The sequence below is a fragment of the Globicephala melas genome, chromosome 16 (genome assembly GCF_963455315.2).
Source record: "Globicephala melas chromosome 16, mGloMel1.2, whole genome shotgun sequence".
Taxonomy (NCBI): domain Eukaryota; kingdom Metazoa; phylum Chordata; class Mammalia; order Artiodactyla; family Delphinidae; genus Globicephala; species Globicephala melas.
The window spans coordinates 42,808,928-42,830,262 of NC_083329.1; the positions used below are offsets into that span (position 1 = coordinate 42,808,928).

Below are 21,335 nucleotides of genomic sequence, written 5' to 3' on the forward strand. Positions count from 1 at the left end.
TCTATACCAATCCAGTTATTCTTATAAGCCTGAGGCAGCTTTTTAAAAAGTATATCAGATCATTTCATTCATCTTCTTACACTCTCTAAGGTCTTCATTTTGCATTTTTAATTAAAAAAGAAGAGAGGAAGAAAGCAAGTAAGCTAGCTAGCTATCCTGCAAGACCCAACTTGAGTTGTCCTGTTCCTGCCTCTTTGACTTTTATATTGTATCATCCCCCCCTCCACCCCATAACTGTATTCCAATCACAATGACCTTCCCTCTTTTCTTCAAAGACTCCAGATTCATTCCTGTCCCCACACCCTTTGCCCTTGCTGCTCCCTCTGTCTAGATTGATCTTCCTCAAATTTTCTCCAAGTCAGCCTTTTTCATTATTGGGGTCTTAGCTTCAAACTCAGTTCTTCAGAGAAGCCCTCCCCATTCCACTTATTTAACGCCGAGAAGCTAATATGAAACAAACACACACACACCACTATTTCTCATGAATATAGACACAAAATTTCTAAATAAAATATTAACAAATTTAATCCAATAATATAGAAAAAGGAGTTATGCACCATGACCAAGTGGGATTTATTTCATGTACATGAAGCTGATTAAACCTTTCAAAACCAATCAATGTACTTCATCAAATCAACAGATTAAAAGAGAAAAACCATATCATCATATCAATTGATGCAGAAAAATAAATCTTAACAAAATTCAATACCCATTAAATAAATAAAAACTTTCACAATAAAAACTTTCAGCAAATGAGAAATAATAGAGGACTTCCTCAACTTGATAAAAAGCATCTGAAAAAAAACTACAGTTAACAAAAATAACTGTAAGAGACAATATTTTCTCTGTAAGACTGAGAATATGGCAAGGACTTCTATCACCACTCTTATTCAACATAATATTGGATGTGCTAGCCACTACAACAAGGCAAAAAAAAAAATAAAAGGCATACAGATAAGAAGGGGAAAAATAAAATTGTCTCTACTTGCAGATGAAATGAATACCTATGTAGAAAAATCCCAAGGAATCTATAAAAAAGTTCATAGAATTAATAAGTGAGTTCAGCAAATTGATAGGTACAAAATCAACACACAAAAATTAATTGCATTTCTGTATTAACAATGAACATGTGGACTGAATTACAATCACTATAATATATAATGAAGGATGTAAAGGAAGATTGAATAAATGGAAATATTTTTTTTAATGGAAATATTTTTGAATGTAAAGACAGTATTAGAAACATGGCAGTTCTTCCCAAATTTATCTGAAAATTCAATTCCAATCAAATTCTCAACACTTCTCATAGAAGTGTACATGTACAAAAATAGCCAAGATAACTTTCAAATTATGATATGATAAATTATAATAATGCAAATAAAATATTTGAATAAAGTTAAATAGAGCTATTGAACAGGCTAGACAGTTTAGATGAATGTGGAAATGTACAGCTACTTTTATTATTTTAGTATACAATTGAACTTCAATTCAGTGGAGAAAAGATGAACAGCTCAGGAAGTGTTGAAAATTTTGATTATCCATTCATAAACAAAAATTTGAAATTGATTAAGGACTCTACGTGTGTGTGTGTGCATGTGTGTTTTACACACATTTACCCCTAGAGGTATTTATGCATGTGCACAAGGAGGTGCATAGATGAAAAATCATCTCATGATTATTTATAATAATAAAAACTCTGAAACAAATTGTCCATCAAAACTAGAATCATGAAACAAATTATGGCATTTCCAAATATGAAATGCTATTTAATATATAAAAAAATAAGGTACTGACATGAAAAAAAATCTCAGAGGCTTATTGTTGGGAGTACAAAGCAAGTTATAGAAGATAATCAATAAAAAGTAATTTTTTTTTTATTTCTTTAAAAGAGCCAAACACCACACCTTGCTATAAAAAACAGGATAAATTTTATGAAGATTACAGAGCCTCTGTCTCCTGATCCCTGAGTTCAACTGTGACCTCTCAGAGGCCCTCCATTCAGGATTCTCTTCCTTAAAAAAACATATCTCAGAGCAACCTAGAAAATGTCAGTTCTTCCACATTTGAATCACTCCTTCTGAGGGAGCTCCTTTGAAAGATATCAGGGTAGACATTCAATCCTCACGGTCCTCTTCAATGATAGAAAAGAGGCTTAGGAACATAGTTTCTACAATGTTAGCAACTCTTTTGAAATACTGTATAGGTATTTCCTCCCTTGTAAGATGACAATTAAATAATAAATGTCCTCTAACATATTTAAGAGAAAAAAAAATAGAGAGAGAGAGAAAGAGATGATAGCCACAGCCTCAGGTCAGGATGAGTAGCAAGTCATTCTGAGCAATGAATTAAGATTCTGACTGAATTTATCATATCTGTTTACCTGCTAGGCAGGTAAAGCTAGTAAAATATAAATACTGGATCATTAGAGATTGTTCTCTTATTTACCAGATTGGATAGATAAATGTTCACCTTATTTCAGATCCTAAACTCTGGAGATTATTCTTATTTTATCGTATTTGTTTTGCAGGCTGTAATCTCTGCTTTATAGCTTACTAAATGACATTTTATTGCTTACTAAATAACACCTCACTGCAAAACTCATTATCTTTCTTGACCTCAAACCAAACCAAGAGTTACAGAGGGACATGTATTGCTATGCCCATTTTCAAAAGAGAAAACGTGTAAGCTATTACAAGGCACGTGGCTGAGGAGAAAAAAATGGTGTCATCATTACTGGTTGTTTTGCCACAGAATAACTACTTTCCTTTCAGTAATAAAACTCAAATTTTGCTAGCGTAAGGGGTATACCCTTCTCCCTTGCATACTGTCTGGAGAAGCACTAACCAAGCTCTCTGTCTTCCCCCTGCAGTGGATGGGCATAGGATCTAAACTAGGCCAAAGTCACACTCTTGCTGGACTTTGAATCTTGAATAGATACACCAAGATGGCAAAACAAAATGATCAAATTCATCCCAGAGGCATGTCTCTGTTGAGATTATCAACTAGTTTTCACCATCTTGGGGATCATACTGGCCCCTGACCTCTCTGATGCTGAACCCTCTTCTTCAGTTTTTCCTTCACTTCTATGAGTCTCTTTCATTCCCAGCAAGTCTCCCTTTATTCCCTTTAATTAACAGAATCAAATCTATTGCTTGCCACCAATAAACAACCACAATAAACAGTTGGCCACGTGCAGAGTTAGACAGGGCTTGTTTGAGTTTTGAGGTAGCTTGATGTCCACCCCACACCTCCTCCCCACTCCCTGCACAGCCTATTCCATCCTCAGTCACATGTCTTTCCTTTGCAGTTTCTTCCCATTCTCACCTTCCGTAATGGGCACATATACTCAAAGTAGACTTCAATTTCCTTCCAACCCTCCTCCATCAAAATCTGCTTTCTGGAAGAAACTTGATGAACTCATTTGCACAAATATATAGAAGAGTAGTTTGTTTTTTCTTTTATCCAAAAATTTTATTCAAATCCTCCTACATACATGTTACTGTGCTAAGAAAGATAATAGTGAAAATAAGAAAGATTTTTCCCCTGTCTTGTAGGCTGATAAATCTATCAAACCCTGCAAACTGCAGAGGATCTCGAATTATAGGATTCAGAGATCTGGAGGGAGAGAAGCTCTGGGGAGATGAAAGGGCTTCATTCCAACTCTGAAGTCAGATCAGATCTGAAGTTAGTAGCTGCTTACTAGTGTTTCCTGTTTAGGAATAAAGCCACATCTCTTCAACAGTGAATAGAATATCATCAATAGTATACAATGGGTTCACTGTCTTTTCCCTCCCTCTGTATTTTTATTACCTGTTGACATAGTTAGTGTCTCATCGTGGAATCCTCTTCAGTGCTCAGGGTAACAGAAAACACTGACCAGATTTAGAACCCTTGATTGGGGAAATTGCTCTCTGAAACTCTCTACCTACAAAATTAAATAATTAAAAATAAAGAAAAATATCATTTACCTTATTACTGAAATTATTTTAATAGCTACCTTTAGAAAAATTAGAAAATTTAAATCAGTCAAGATGAGGTAAATAAGAACACCTGTAGCTCTACAACAGAGAGATTGCCACTATTGACAGGTTGGCTTCTATATTTTCATTCTTTACACTCATACATACATGAATGATGCACCTTATTCATATGTATTTGCTTTTGAAAAACAGGGATTGTGTTTTAAGTAGTACTTAAATTACGAGTGGATATCTTTGAAACAGAACAGAGTTAAACTTAATCACAGTCATAATCGTAATCTTTATAATTTACCATGCCAGGCACTGGTTTAGTATATTGAGTATTTGATCTCATTTAATCCTTGCAACAACCTTATGATATTGGTATATTGTTATCATAAATTTTACAGATTAAGAAACTGAGGCTATAACCAGGCAAAAGTTCAAGATCCTGCCACTGGTTACTGGTGGATCTAGAAGTCAATCTCACATGAAATATGGATAAAGGGAGAGACCCAGAGGAAACTTTTTGAGCGATGCTGGCCCCCACAAGAGAAAGTAATGAAGACCAAAGAGGTATGTCTGGAAGACTTGGGTTTCCTTGGTGAGGATACAACCAAAGCATTGTGACTTCCATCCAAGTTGTGTGCTGTGTTGCTGTGGTAAGTGACTATTACTCAACCTACCAAATTTAAAAGCTCCTTAAAAGGTGCCACAACCAGACACTTAGAGGAAATGGTTTTCACTTGTAACTGAATTATTCTAGCATGAATTATAGATTGTCACTGCCTCACTAACCCAGAGAGGGGACGATGAAAGCAGGGTTGCACTGAAAGACTGGAGGTCAGCATCTGTGACAGGCATCTTTTCTATATAGTGCAGCAAGTAGGCTTCCCACCTAGTCCTGCCTCTTCCGTGGAGAAGGAATCAGCATACAAAACTCCCACATTCCCTTGGCAAAAAGTCCCCACAAGGCAGATGTATGAACAAAACACCACTGGGCTCAAAGACAAAAGCTCTGGGGCAGGAGAGCCAGGTTCCTAATGTCTCTGTGAAGTGGATTCAAGGCCCAGGAAAGGCCTGACAGGTGCTTGAGGTCCTCAGGGCGGTTCTGACCTTAGAACATGACAGAGCAGCTTCTCCCATTTGACTATGTGTTTTATAGTTCTTCCTGAGGAAGGGGTGCTGCAAAGGTAAAAAGGCCTCCACTGGGCCTACTGGCTTCTCAGAGATAACTCCACAGAGGCTTCAGCTCTTTCCAGCTGGACCTGAACTCCATCTGCCTCTATCAGTTCCTGCCACTCCAAAGGCTGTGAGGGAAACCACTACACATAATAATAAAAAAGTATAATAAAAACAATAATAAAACACGTAGCTCCACAAAACAGTCTCAAGATGGCAAACTGATTGCTTACCCTCAATAACCACTATCCAGTATCAAAATTAGTAGAGAATAAAAACTTTTCTTAGCCTCAAAATATAAGATACCTTATAAATGCACAGGATTGGGATTAATTTTTGAGACCTTAGCATCTTTTCCCAAATGTCAAAACCTTTACTGAGACACCCTTCAGCTGCACACACAGGCCTCCAAAGAGACTGCTGGCCCACACAGCTCCAGGTCTTCTCAAACCCCCACTTTGACCCCCTACAGCAGGCCTGAGAAGAAGGCTCCATATTGAAAGAAAAAAAAAGGTTCAAAGTATGACTGTAATGCAAGCATGAACATTTTGTTTACTGACTGAAGAATCTCCTCTTCTTTTCAAGTAACTATAACTTAATGAACCAGAGGAAGATACAGTTCAACAGAGAGAATTTTTTAAAAGTCTCCAGGAGATAAGAGAAATGGAAATAAAAACAAAAATAAACAAATGGGACCTAATGAAACTTAAAAGCCTTTGCACGGTAAAGAAAGCCATAACCAAGATGAAAAGAAAACCCTCAGAGTGGGACAAAATATATGCAAATGAAGCAACTGACAAAGGATTAATCTCCAAAATTTACAAGCAGCTCATGAAGCTCAATATTAAAAAAACAAACAACCCAATCCAAAAATGGGCAGAAGATCTAAATAGACATTTCTCCAAAGAAGATATACAGATTGCCAACAAACACAAGAAAGAATGCTCAACATCACTAATCATTAGAGAAATGAAAATCAAAACTGTAATGAGGTATCACCTCACACCAGTCAGGATAGCCATCATCAAAAAATCTACAAACAATAAATGCTGGAGAGGGTGTGTAGAAAAGGGAAGCCTCTTGCACTGTTGGTGGGAATGTAAATTGATAGAGCCACTATGGAGAACAGTATGGAGGGTCCTTAAAAAACTACAAATAGAACTACCATATGACCCAGCAATCCCACTACTGGGCATATACCCTGACAAAACCATAATTCAAAAAGAGTCATGTACCACAATGTTCATTGCAGCTCTATTTACAATAGCCAGGACATGTAAGCAACCTAAGTGTCCATCAACTGATGAATGGATAAAGAAGATGTGGCACATATGTACAATGGAATATTACTCAGGCATAAAAAGAAATGGAACTGAGTTATTTGTAATTAGGTGGATGGACCTAGAGTCTGTCATACAGAGTGAAGTAAGTCAGCAAGAGAAAAACAAATACCGTATGCTAACACATATATATGGAATCTAAAAAAGAAAAAAAAATGCTTATGAAGAACCTAGGGGCAGGATAGGAATAAAGATGCACACGTAGAGAATGGACTCGAGGACATGGGGAGGGGGTAGGGTAAGCTGGGATGAAGTGAGAGAGTGTCATGCACTTATATATACTACCAAATGTAAAACAGATAGCTAGTGGGAAGCAGCTGCATAGTACAGGGAGATCAGCTCGGTGCTTTGTGACCACCTAGAGCGGTGGGATACGGAGGGTGGGAGGGAGATGCAAGAGGGAGGAGATATGGGGATATATGTATATGTATAGCTGATTCACTTTGTTATAAAGCAGAAACTAACACACTATTGTAAAGCAATTACACCCCAATAAAGATGTTAAAATTAATTAATTAATTATTTAAAAAAAAAGTCTCCAGGAGATAAAAATAAATTGCTGTGTTAAGTATATCCCTTGATGTGTCATGCTTGTCCAAAGATGCAGTTATATATGCACTAAAGAAGTACTGGCTATTTTTACAACCTTTTCCCCCATGTTAGTACCTTGTACGTGAGAGGAGATCATTCATTCACTTGTTCAAACATTTCTTGAGCAACTCCTTTGTGCTAGTTTGTACCATCCCTGGGGATACAGAGATGACGATAATATCACTCCTGTCCAAAAAAGACACAAAAGTTTAATAGATTAGGTGACAAAAAAAATGAGAATAAAAAGAAAAGAATTAAAAAAAAATGAGAATAATTTAAGCATGAAGTGATTCACAGAGTGTGATGTCTACAAAGTACCACGGGACCTACAGTAAGCGTGGGGGAACTTCAGAGTGAAGAGTCAATAGAATTGGTCAAGAAATAATTTTTTCAGGAGACTGGTTCAAGATGGCAGAGTAGAAGGACGTGCTCTCACTCCCTCTTGCGAGAACACCAGAATCACAACTAACTGCGGAACAGTCACTGACAGGAAGACACTGGAACTCACCAAAAAAGATAGCCCACATCCAAAGACAAAGGAGAAGCCACAGTGAGACGGTAGGAGAGGCACAATCACAATAAAATCAAATCCCATAACTGCTGGGTGGGTGACTCACAAACAGGAGAACACTTATACCACAGAAGTCCACCCACTGGAATGAAGGTTCTGAGCCCCACGTCAAGCTTCTGAACCTGGGGGTCTGGCAATGGGAGGAGGAATTCCTAGAGAATCAGACTTTGAAGGCTAGTGGGATTTGATTGCAGGACTTTGACAGGACTGCGGGAAACAGAGACTCAACTCTTGGAGGGCACACACAAAGTAGTGTGCACATCGGGACCCAGGAGAAGGAGCAGTGACTCCATAGGAGACTGAACCAGACCTACCTGCTAGTGTTGGAGGGTCTTCTGCAGAGGCAGGGGGTGGCTCTCTCTCACCGTGAGGATGAGGACACTGGCAGCAGAAGTTCTGGGAAGTACTCCTTGGCATGAGCCCTCCTAGAGTCTGCCATTAGCCCCACCAAAGAGCCAGGGTAGGCTCCAGTGTTCGGTCACCTCTGGCCAAACAACCAACAGGAGGCAACCCAGGCCACCCATCACCAGTCAAGCAGATTAAAGTTTTACTGAGCTCTGCCCGCCAGAGCAACAGCAAGATCTACCTACCACCAGTCCCTCCCATCAGGAAACTTTCACAAGCCTCTTAGATAGCCTCATCCACGAGAGGGCAGGCAGCAGAAGCAAGAAGAAGTACAATCCTGCAATCTGTAGAACAAAAACCACATTCACAGGAAAACAAGAAGTAAAGTCAGAGGGCTATGTACCAGATGAAGGAACAAGATTAAACCTCAGATAAAAAACTAAATGAAGTGGAGATAGGCAATCTGCCAGAAAAACAATTCAAAATAATGATAGTGAAGATGATCCAGGACCTCGGAAAAAGAATGGAGGCAAAGATCGAGAAGACGCAAGAAATGTTTAACAAAGACCTACAAGAATTAAAGAACAAACAAACAGAGATGAACAACACAATAACTGAAATGAAAACTACACTAGAAGGAATCAATAGCAGAATAACTGAGGCAGAAGAACGGATAAGTGACCTGGAAGAGAGAATGGTGGAATTCATTGCTGCAGAACAGAATAAAGAAAAAAGAATGAAAAGAAATGAAGACAGCCTAAGAGACCTCTAGGACAACATTAAATGCAGCAACATTTGTATTATATGGGTCCCAGAAGGAGAAGAGAGAGAGAAAGGACCTGAGAAAATATTTGAAGAGATTATAGTGAAGAACTTCCCTAACATGGGAAAGGAAATAGCCACCAAAGTCCAGGAAGCACAGAGAGTGCCATACAGGATAAACCCAAGGAGAAACACGCTGAGACACATAGTAATCAAATTGGCAAAAATTAAAGAAAAATTATTGAAAGCAGCAAGGGAAAAATGACAAATAACATACAAGGGAACTCCCGTAAGGTTAAAGCTGATTTCTGAGCAGAAACTCTACAAGCCAGAAGGGAGTGGCATGGTATACTTAAAGTGATGAAAGGGAAGAACTTACAAACAAGATTACTCTACCTGGCAAGGAACTCATTCAGATTCAATGGAGAAATAAAAAGCTTTACAGACAAGGAAAAGCTAAGAAAATTCAGCACAACCAAACCCCTCTACAGCAAATGCTAAAGGAACTTCTCTATGTGGGAAACACAAGAGAAGAACAGGACCTACAAAAACAAACCCAAAACAATTAAGAAAATGGTAATAGGAACATACATATCGATAATTACCTTAAATGTGAATGGATTAAATGCTCCAACCAAAAGACACAGGCTTGCTGAATGGATACAAAAAATAAGACCCATATATATGCTGTCTACAAGAGACCCATTTCAGACCGAGGGACATATGCAGACTGAAAGTGAGGGGATGGAAAAAGGTATTCCATGCAAATGGAAATCAAAAGAAAGCTGAAGTAGAAATACTCATATCAGTTAAAGTAGACCTTAAAATAAAGAATGTTACAAGAGACAAGGAAGGACACTACATAATGATCAAGGGATCAATCCAAGAAGAAGATATAACAATTATAAATATATATGCACCCAACATAGGAGCCCGTCAATACATAGGGCAACTGCCAACAGCTATAAAAGAGGAAATCGACAGTAACACAATAATAGTGGGGAACTTTAACACCTAACTTACACCAATAGACAGATCATCCAAGCAGAAAATTAATAAGGACACACAAGTTTTAAATCACACAATAGACCAGATAGATTTAATTGATGTTTATAGGACATTCCATCCAGAAACAGCAGATTACACTTTCTTCTCAAGTGGGCATGGAACATTCTCCCGGGTAGATCACATCTTGGGTCACAAATCAAGCCTCAGTAAATTTAAGAAATTTGAAATCATATCAAGCATCTTTTCTGACCACAATGCTATGAGATTAGAAATGAATTACAGGGAAAAAAACCATAAAAAACACAAACACATGGAGGCTATACAATACGTTACTAAATATCCAAGAGATCACTGAAGAAATCAAAAAGGAAATCAAAAAATACCTAGAGACAAATGACAATGAAAACACGATAATCCAAAACCTCTGGGATGCAGCAAAAGCAGTTCTAAGAGGGAATTTTATAGCTATAAAAGCCTACCTCAAGAAGCAAGAAAAATCTCAAATAAACAATCTGACTTTACACCTAGAGGAACTAGAGAAAGAACAAACAGAAGCCAAAGTTAGCAGAAGGAAAGGTATCATAAAGATCAGAGCAGAAATAAATGAAAAATAAATGAAAGAAACAATAGCAAAGATCAATAAAACTAAAAGCTGGTTCTTTGAGAAGGTAAACAAAACTGATAAACCATTAGCCAGACTCATCAAGAAAAAGAGGGAGATGACTCAAATCACTGAAATTAGAAATGAAAAAGGAGAAGGTACAACAGACACCACAGAAATACAAAGCATCCTAAGACTACTACTACAAGCAACTCTATGCCAATAAAATGGACAACCTGGAAGAAATGGACAAATTCTTAGAAAGGTATAACCTTCTAAGACTGAACCAGGAAGAAATAGAAAATATGAACAGACCAATCACAAGTAATGAAATTGACACTGTGATTAAAAATTTTCCAACAAACAAAAGTCCAGGACCAGATGGCTTCACAGGTGAATTCTATCAAACATTTAGAGAAGAGCTAACACCCATCCTTCTCAAGGTCTTCCAAAAATTTGCAGAGGAAGGAACACTCCCAACCCATTCTATGAGACCACCATCACCCTGGTGCCAAAACCAGACAAAGATACTACAAAAAAAGAAAATTACAGATCAATATCAATGATGAATATAGATGCAAAACTCCTCAACAAAATACTAGCAAACAGAATCCAACAACATATTAAAAAGATCATGCACCATGATAAAGTGGGATTTATCCCAGGGATGCAAGGATTCTTCAGTATATGCAAATCAATCAATGTGATACACCATATCAACAAATTGAAGAATAAAAACCATATGATCATCTCAGTAGATGCATAAAAAGCTTTTGACAAAATTCAACACCCATTTATGATAAAAACTCTCCAGAAAGTGGGCATAGAGGGAACCTACCTCAACATATATAAAGGCCATATACGACAAACCCACAGCAAACTCATTCTCAATGGTGAAAAACTGAAAGCATTTCCTCTAAGATCAGGAACAAGACAAGGATGTCCACTCTCACCACTGTTATTCAACATAGTTTTGGAAGTCCTAGCCATGGCAATCAGAGAAGAAAAAGAAATAAAAGGAATACAAATTGCAAAAGAAGAAGTAAAGCTGTCACTGTTTGCAGATGACATGATACTATACATAGAGACTCCTAAAGATGCCACCAGAAATCTACTAGAGCTAATCAATGAATTTGGTAAAGTTGCAGGATACAAAATCAGTGCACAGAAATCTCTTGCATTCCTACATACTAATGATGAAAAATCTGAAAGAGAAATTAAGGAAACACTCCCATTTACCACTGCAACAAAAAGAAAAACATACCTAGGAATAAACCTACCTAGGGAGACCAAAAACCTGTATGCAGAAAACTATAAGACACTGATGAAAGAAATTAAAGATGATACCAACAGATAGAGAGATATACCATGTTCTTGATTTGGATGAATCAATATTGTGAAAATGACTATACTAACCAAAGCAATCTAGAGATTCAATGCAATCCCTATCAAACTACCAATGGCATTTTTTTACAGAACTAGAACAAAAAATCTTAAAATTTGTATGGAGACACAAAAGATGCTGAATAGCCAAAGCAGTCTTGCGGACAAAAAGCAGAGCTGGAGGAGTCAGACTCCTGGACTTCAGACTATATTACAAAGCTACAGTAATCAAGACAATATGGTACTGGCAAAAAAAAAAAAAAAAACAGAAATATAGATCAATGGAGCAGGGTAGGAAGCCCAGAGATAAACCCACATACCTATGGTCAACTAATCTACAACAAGGGAGGCAAGGATATACAATGGAGAAAAGACAATCTCTTCAATAAGTGGTGCTGGGAAAACTGGACAGCTACATGTAAAATAATGAAATTAGAACACTCCCTAACACCATACATAAGAATAAACTCAAAATGGATTAGAGACCTAAATGTAAGACCAGACACTATGAAACTCTTAGAGGAAAACATAGGAAGAACACTCTTTGACAGAAATCACAACAAGATCTTTTTTGATCCACCTCCTAGAGTAATGGAAATAAAAACAAAAGTAAACAAATGGGACCTACTGAAACTTAAAAGCTTTTTCACAGCAAAGGAAACCATAAACAAGACAAAAAGACAACCCTTAGAATGGGAGAAAATATTTGCAAACGAATCAACGGGCAAAGGATTAATCTCCAAAATATATAAACAGCTCATGCAGCTCAGTATTAAAAAAACAAACAACCCAATCCAAAAATGGGCAGAAGACATAAATAGACATTTCTCCAAAGAAGACATACAGATGGCCAAGAAGCACACGGAAAGCTGCTCAACTTCACTAATTATTAGAGAAATGCAAATCAAAACTACAGTGAGGTATCACCTCACACCAGTTACAATGGGCATCATCAGAAAATCTACAAACAACAAATGCTGGAGAGGGTGTGGAGAAAAGGGAACCCTCTTGCACTGTTGGTGGGAATGTAAATTGATGCAGCCACTATGGAGAACAGTATGGAGGTTCCTTAAAAAACTAAAAATAGAATTACCATATGACCCAGCAATCCCACTACTGGGCATATTCCCAGAGAAAACCATAATTCAAAAAGACACATGCACCCCAATGTTCATTGCAGCACAATGTTCATGGAAGCAACCTAAATGCCCATATACAGATGAATGGATATAGAAGATGTGGTACATATATACAATGGAATATTACTCAGCCATAAAAAGGAACTAAATTGGGTCATTTGTAGAGACGTGCATGGATTTAGAGCGTGTCATACAGAGTGAAGTAAGTCAGAAAGAGAAAAACAAATATCGTATATTAACATGTATATGTGTAACCCAGAAAAATGGTACATATGAACCGGTTTGCAGGGCAGAAATTGAGACAGAGATGTAGAGAACAAACATATGGACACCAAGGGGGGAAAGCGACAGGGGGTGTGGGTGGCAGTGTGATGAATTGGGAGATTGGGATTGACATGTATACACTGATGTGTATAAAAGGGATGACTAATAAGAACCTGCTGTATAAAAATATAAATAAAATAAAATTCAAAAGAAAAGGAAATAATTTTTTCAAGTTTATACTGTAAAAATTATTAAACTTTTGCTACGTTATGGAAGTATCTGAATTCAGAGAAAGCAACTATTTTGGACAGTCTTCACAGTGCAGATTAGGGAAAATCCCATGAACAAATTTGAATTGCTTCCAACTCTTAGGAGTCAAGGGCAATTCTGGAAGGCAGCTGTTGGTTTCTAAGGGGGGAGCAACATTACTGCTAGAGTTGTCTATGGTACATCATTTCAGGAGGGCCTGGGTAAGTCTCTTTTCATGTACCTTAAAATATCTCCTCCACCTACTTCACTGTTGTCTAAAACCATATGGAGCAATTTATTCCTTGTTTAATCCAAAGTTTCTCTCCCATTAACATGAAAGTATTTTTGGAGAGGAAGTAGATTATCATTACTCTAACATAGAGCTATTTTGCTGTTTCCCAAGAGCAAGATTTAATAGAAAAATAGAGGGAAAATTAGTTCCCTGGATACCAAGGGAACTAAAAGGGCACCATTGCGTCTGATAGGAAACAAAAAGAGAAGCTCTGGAACATGGGCTGAACACAATTTCTCTTGTTTCATTATTTTGCCCTGTTCTACTAATTTCTTCCTTAAACTCCTTTGAACTTTCAGCACTAACCATCTGCCCTTGTTTCCTCCACATTTCTGAATTCCCAAGCCTACCCTCAAGAAAAACAAATAAAAAATTCTATTTAAGGTCTATGACGTTCCTTTAAAGATCTGTTTCTCTGCTGAGATCAATCACTGAGAGGTCAAAACAAAATGATTCACTGACACCACAGATCAAAGTAAACACAGTGTACATTGTCTGCCTCTGCTCAGAAGTACACTTCCGGGCACTGTTCCATGATATAGTAGTGAGCATTTGGGGCTCAAATAAGATACTTTATGTGCAACACATGTACATCACCAGCATGCCTTGGAAGCAATTTTATCTAGTCCTATAAATACCTGGGCTTTGTTAAGGAGCCAGAAATTCTTTTTACATCATAGAATTCTCTAGTGCCAGGGAATTTGCAGCAATCCTCGTAGACTCATCTCCAAGAGATTGATATCCAAAGCCCCCTTTACAGACAGACAATGCATGAACACATTCATTTACTCAAAATACATTTCCTTGGTGCCAGGAAAGGCACTTAGCAAGCGGAATAAAGTGATGACTGAAACATAATTCCAGCCTTTGGGGATCTCAAAACATTCTTATTTAAAAGGGATGGATGAGACTTCTATGTTTTCATACAAGGCACTATTGATTTACTGGAGAGGAAATTATTCACCTGACCAGATGATCTGTGCTTCCAAAAAATGTGAAATATTCCTTGCCAAAAATCACAACAGAAAAAAATTATCAGCAATGTGTTTTCCCTTAAGTAGGCCTCTATGTAAAATTCCTCTGGTAGCAGGTGTGTCTCTGAATTCTAAAATGGGCTCTTCAGTGATGGTTTCCATTCTCCACACTACAGAGTAAACTGTATCTTCAAATCAGACCCTGGCACCCAAGGCCACACCAGACTATTACACATTTTAAACTTGAACACCAAGAGTTGATCAGCCTGATGAGGAAAACAGTCATGGTACAGCTCTGGCTCCCAGGAAAAGTCTAATCAGAATGTGTGCTTGCTTATATTCCCAATCCTCAAGCAATAATTCATCAATATCTCCTAATTAAAAAATGAATGTAGATGCGAGAAAACTTTGTTTTACACTATCCAAATTATCCAAACCGAAAGATTGAATTTCATCATTCCACATCCTAAAGAGAATTGTTTTAGTATTTTTTAGCTGTGTGATAAGGAAATTGTTAAGTAACCTTTATTAATTAAGCCAAAGTAGGTGCATTATGGGAAATAAAGTTGCTAGTTAAGATGTAGGCAAATCAAGACCTTGGGAGTCAGGATAAGTGGTTTGTAAATATCTCAGCAGAAGGGAGTTAGGTCTTCTGAGCAAACAAGAGACTTCATAACATTGGAGTTTTGGAATGTACAAACTGTTGACAATGTAAAATGAATTGGAGACTGGACAAGGAGTCTAGATTGGCGTTATTTCCTCCATCAAAAGTAGGTGGTATTCCAAGATGCACATGAAAATCTGCTCAGCATCAACAGTTATTAGAAAAATGCAAATCAAAACTACAATGAGGTACCACCTCACACCGGTTAGAATGGGCATCATCAGAAAATCTACAAACAACAAATGCTGGAGAGGGTGTGGAGAAAAGGGAACCCTCTTGCACTGTTGGTGGAAATGTATATTGATACAGCCACTATGGAGAACAGTATGGAGGTTCCTTAAAAAACTAAAAATAGAACTACCATATGACCCAGCAGTCCCACTACTGGGCATATACCCTGAGAAAACCATAAATCAAAAAGACACTTGCACCCCAATATTCATTGCAGCACTATTTACAATAGTCAGGACATGGAAGCAACCTAAATGCCCCTCAACAGACAAATGGATAAAGAAGATGTGGTACATGTATACAATGGAATATTACTCAGCCATAAAAAGGAACTAAATTGGGTCATTTGTAGAGACATGGATGGACCTAGAGACTCATACAGAGTGAAGTAAGTCAGAAAGAGAAAAACAAGTATCATATATAAACGCATATATATGGAATCTAGAAAAATGGTACAGATGAACTGGTTTGCAAGGCAGAAATAGAGATGCAGATACTGAGAACAAACATATGGACACCAAGGGAGGAAAGTGGGCAGGGGGGTGGTGGTGGGATGAACTGGGAGATTGGGATTGACATATATACACTAATATGTATAAAATAGATAACTAATAAAAAAACAAAACAAACAAAAACTCAGAAGAAAACACAGGAGTAAATCCTCATGATTTTGGATTAGGCAATAGTTTCTTAGATTTGGCACCAAAAGCACAAGAAAAATTAGATAAACTTGATAAAAAAAAAGTGGGTGGTATTTAAAAGGGAATAGAAAACAAAGGTAGACTATAAGATTCCTTTCAAAGAAACACAATGTATTTGGATTTCTCTACTCTCTGGCAACTTAAACAAGTTAAATTTTAAAAGCATAATGTTTAATCCCAGTTGGCTATGCTTAAGATATTATCTATAAAATTGAGTTAATAATAGCACCTATCTCACAAAATTGTGATTACTGAATGACATAATGCATTAAGCACAGTAGTAGCAGAATGCCTGCTACATAACAAGTACCCTATCAAAAACAGTTTTTTTTCAAGATTACTCTATTATTATTACTATCATTATAAACAACAAAAATGAGATAAAAATGTATTTCCTTTTGAATAACATCCTTCATTTTGTGTTCACCATGTTCTTTTAATGCTTCAAATGAAAGCTTAAATAAATAGATGTTAGCATAAAACATCACTGGTTGAAATAGCAATTGGGGCACTGTGAGGACAAGAAACTTACTTTTCACTATATATCCTTCAGCATTTTACCTTTTTAAAATGTATTACCTATTTAAGAAAAATATATGTTAAAAATAAAACAGAAACAGCAATTTGTGGTCACATAGGAAAGCAATTACCAAATGATAGATACATATTTATTCAAAAGTGAGTATAATAATTATAATGAGTTAACACTCACTAAGTGCCTACTATATGCTTACTACTGCTTTAAGGTATTTTGTACATATATTAATTAATTAAATGACTTTAGTATCATTAGTCTCCTGAAGTACAAGGGTGATATTATTAGTACCCCAGGTTATTGATGAAGTACAGAGAGGTTTATCTACCTCCCTCAAGTTTACCCCACTTATTAGTAGCAGAACTAAGAAATAAACCCAGACAATGTTGGGCATATTGGGGCAGAGGTTTCTGCAAGCAAATACTCCCTGTTTCCATGTTTCATAAATCTAAATCTACAGTCCAATGACTGGGCAGATCTGAACAACCTATTGATATCCAAGGCATTAAATAGACAACAGGGATGAAGTTTTTTTTTAAAAGAAGAATAAAAATTAAGTAATAAAAATCTCTGTAGTATAAACACTTTGAGACTAGTAAATCCTCCTCAATATCCAAATTAAATGTCAGAATCAAGAAACAAATAATCAGTGAGTCTTTTTCTGATTCTCCTAAAATCTTGAGTTTTCTTAAAGATTTGTCTACTTTGCACCTGCCAAATGAATTATTGAATATATAGGGTGAAGCTAACCAGGAACTACTGATCAGTGAAATTGGTTGCAACTGGGTGGAAGAGCTGCCCTGCTGGGAACTCCAACAAACGGCAACATCACTCAAAGAATGCAAGATCCTGCTGTGAAACAATACAAAGTGGCCTGCACTTGAATGCCTGGCTCAGGTGAGAAGTCATTTTAGGAGACTTGTGAAACTTCTGAATTATACTGGGTCCATCCATGGCTTTGCAGTTTAACAAGACTCAAGTTTGGAAGGTGTGTGGTCTGAACTGGCCTTTGCCAAAATGTTCCATGAAAATCCACTTTATAAAAAACAACCATCCCATTTTTTTTAGTTCTCCTTTGACAATTTCCCAATTTTACACATATCTCGTATCATAAGCAAACTCTAAGACAAAGTAAATATCATATTTGTGTGCAACTGCCTAACCCTAAAATCACAAATTAACTCTGTGATCTTTGGTAGAAATTGGTAAAGCATAAAGGAGTTTATCCCCAGCTGGTTGTAACTTATGGTGCACTGTAGCAATTCTAAGTCCTTAGGAAGTCTTTACGATTCATTTTTACACACTGCATTTTCAAATCAAGGGAGCTAAAGACACATTTTGGTGAAGAGGGTCAGGTGATCTGTGAGTTCACTTACTGCAAACCATGAATTTTCACTTATAAGAACTGAAAGCTTCTTATTTGTGACTGCTGAGTTATGAATTGTTACAAAAAGTTTCACGTTGCAAGAGTTTACTGAAGAACCTATTTCATTAATCTACTGCTAAATCTTGGCAACATTTAACAACATATCAAAGTTCCCACTAACCACATGAACTTTGGGAATTCCAAAATTTTTAGGAAGACAGTACATTTTGAGGCTTTCATGGTTTTAACTGCTGTTGTTTTTTAGTTATAAATGCTGTTAGTTTAGCACCATCATTCTCAATGTAGTTTCTAGCAGTTGTTTTGGTTAATTCTACAATATATAGTGATATATATTTATGTCAACATATCCACTCTTTGGTCTCTTTCCAGTCAAAGGGAATGTGTATATTTGATGCTTTCTTTTCATCTTTAGATTGGGAAACTGAGGATCTCAGGAGTTGTAACTTGCCAAAACATAATTTTTTTTTTTCATTTCTAAGCCTTTTTCATGAAAACATTACTACGTAATTACAACCAAAATAAAGCAAACTATTCTGACTGGCCAAAGTCATAATTTGGACTTTGGAAAAGTCATGTACAAGATTGAACAACTCAGCACTAATATCATGATTTTCTTTTATTGCCGTAAATGAAAGCTATTGTACAATAGCTAGAATATTAAAAAAAAAAACTTTATTATCAACTCCTTACCAGTTATTTCAAATATATATTTTATCAAATAAGCAGTTTCCAGTACAATTTTCTAATCAACTTATTGCACCTGTTGAAACATAAATCACTGCTATTTTATTTACATTTGCTGTTATTTCATATGGTCTCCCTGTAATTCTTCCTTGGCATTAAAAAAAGAAAGAAAGAAAGAAAGAAACAAGAGAAATTGATAGAACAATAAATGGAAGGGAAATGTTTAGTGCACCTAACCTAAAAATTCTATTTGAAAATTTCAGAATTTAAGTTGTTCTACTTATTTATTTATTTTGGGGATGTGGGTGGGTTTTCTTTCTTGCTTGCTTGCTTTATATGTCTTTTCCTGAGGAAATACTAGTTGTAGAGTTTCTGATGTATTCCAAGTCATGACAATTTATTCAGGCAACTTTGGTACATTTGCTACATATGTAGTCTTTTGATTGACCTTAAGTGCCTACCAGCTCAATCGCAGACCTCAAAACTGACTAATCACTGAGCCACAGCATCTAATCCCACCATTCACAAAATGGGTACTTTGAAAAGGTGATATTAAATTTTGTGCTTCTGTGAACACCCCTTATTGCAGAAGATAAGATTTTAAAGTGAAAGAGCCAATGACTATCTTGAAATCAGACATGTCTTAGTTTAAACCTCAGATCTGCCCATGGAGCTGCCATGCAATCTATTTTAATCTCAGTTATTTCTTAGGTACAAGGGGATAAGATCTACACAGAAATATTCCTTTAAAAGTATGTTATTATATATATATATATATATATATATACACACACAATATATTTTAAGAAATATATATTTCTTAACATTTTTTATTGGAGTATTGTTGATTTACAATGTTGTGTTACTTTGCTGTACAGCAAAGTAAATCAATTATACATACAAATATATCAACCCTCTTTTAGATTCTTTTCCCATATAGGTCATTGTGGAGTATTAAGTAGAGTTCCCTGTGCTATAGAGTAGGTCCTTATTAGTTATCTGTTTTATATGTAGTAGTGTGTATATGTCAATCTAAGAAATATATTTTTAAAACTTACAAATGTGTATATGCCCACATGAATATAAAATACATACATATGCAGGCACATATATGCATAAGGAAACTATCTCTGAATAGTGGAATTATAGCTCTTTACTTACTATTTTTCTTAAATTTTTCCATCACTTTTAAAAAACATTATTTTTTCAATCAGAGAAATAAAAATATTTCCATTTTGAAAGAAGGCATATTTAGGAGCCCCTGGATTACTGTCTTTACATGCTCATGAATCAGAGATGACCACAGGGAAAATCACTGAATTAATAAATGTAGAGTCAGAATATTATTTTTATTTCTTAAAGCTCTGAAGAAACCAAATGATATTATCTATCAACACATGTATTGTCACTGCTTGTTAGGTATTAGCTGCACACAGATGGTACTGCTTCATGCAGGGAAGTCTAGCCCTGGCCAGCCATCTCATGACACATGTCTAATATTATTTAATTTTCCTCTCCTAGTTCTGCTCCTAGTCTTATGTTTACCCCCAAAAGGCCCACTTTCTTCTTTCTCTACCATGTTCTATATTCCAAGAGGCTGACATGAATGGATATCAACAAGCTTCCTTGCCCTCTGGCTTCTCCTTGCATTTAGCCAATAAAAGATTGAAGAAAGGAAGAGTAAGAATAGGTTATGTATCTCTTTGTTTCCTGTCAGCAGCATCAACACGGGCTGGCTGCATTCCCTAACTGAAAACCATAGCTCTTATAATGAAGCCTTCTCCAAGCATCTTCCTATTCCCTGAATTTAACTGTTTCCACCTCTCCTACATCAGCCTAGACGGTCATGTCTTGCTCCTCCCTTATTAATCACCATTATTCTTTCCCTTACGTTTTTTTTCACATCTTTACACAGAATAACTTTTATTTTTTCCTTTATGTTTTCTATTCTTTCCTTTATTTTAACCTTTATTCTTTCCCTCATTTTTTCCACCTCTTTATACAGAGTCCATTTATTAAACTCTCACCCAATTTGAATGTGCACTCTGTGTCTTGCCAGCTCCCTGAATGATATAGATACTTTTTTACTTCTTTCTCAAAAATTTTTCATGTGTGGAAAATCACTTATGATATTTCATGATTTTTTAACCTAATCAGTTTTGAAAACCTTTATCGAGGGTCCACTATGTTTGATGCTGAGCTAAATCCTGAGGATGCAAAGATGGCCTTTGCCATAAAGGAACTCCATTAAGTGGCAGAAAAACATACATAAATGGTGTGACCATATAATTTACCATCTAAATTGGGACACTTTTGAGTAAGAAGGGAATCACTGTTAATAATTGTACTAGAGGGACTTCCCTGGTGATGCAGTGATTAAGAATCCCCCTGCCAATTCAGGGAACACAGGCTCTATGCCTGGTCCGGGAAGATCCCACATGCCAACAGAACAAATAAGCTCGTGCACCACAAT

The 21,335-nt window shown here is 36.5% G+C and overlaps 1 long non-coding RNA gene across 2 annotated transcripts in view; it reads left to right on the plus strand.

The window, feature by feature from the left end:
* The window catches only part of LOC115845798 (uncharacterized), a 428,126-nt gene that overhangs the window by 386,986 nt on the left and 19,805 nt on the right, over window positions 1-21,335 (plus strand). The window contains exon 6 of one of the 2 annotated variants that reach the window (XR_009559390.1): window positions 4,370-4,621. This is a non-coding gene — a long non-coding RNA (uncharacterized lncRNA). Of the gene's footprint in view, window positions 1-4,369; window positions 5,277-21,335 lie in introns of those variants that run through there. The other variant, XR_004036650.2, reaches the window with a different exon arrangement.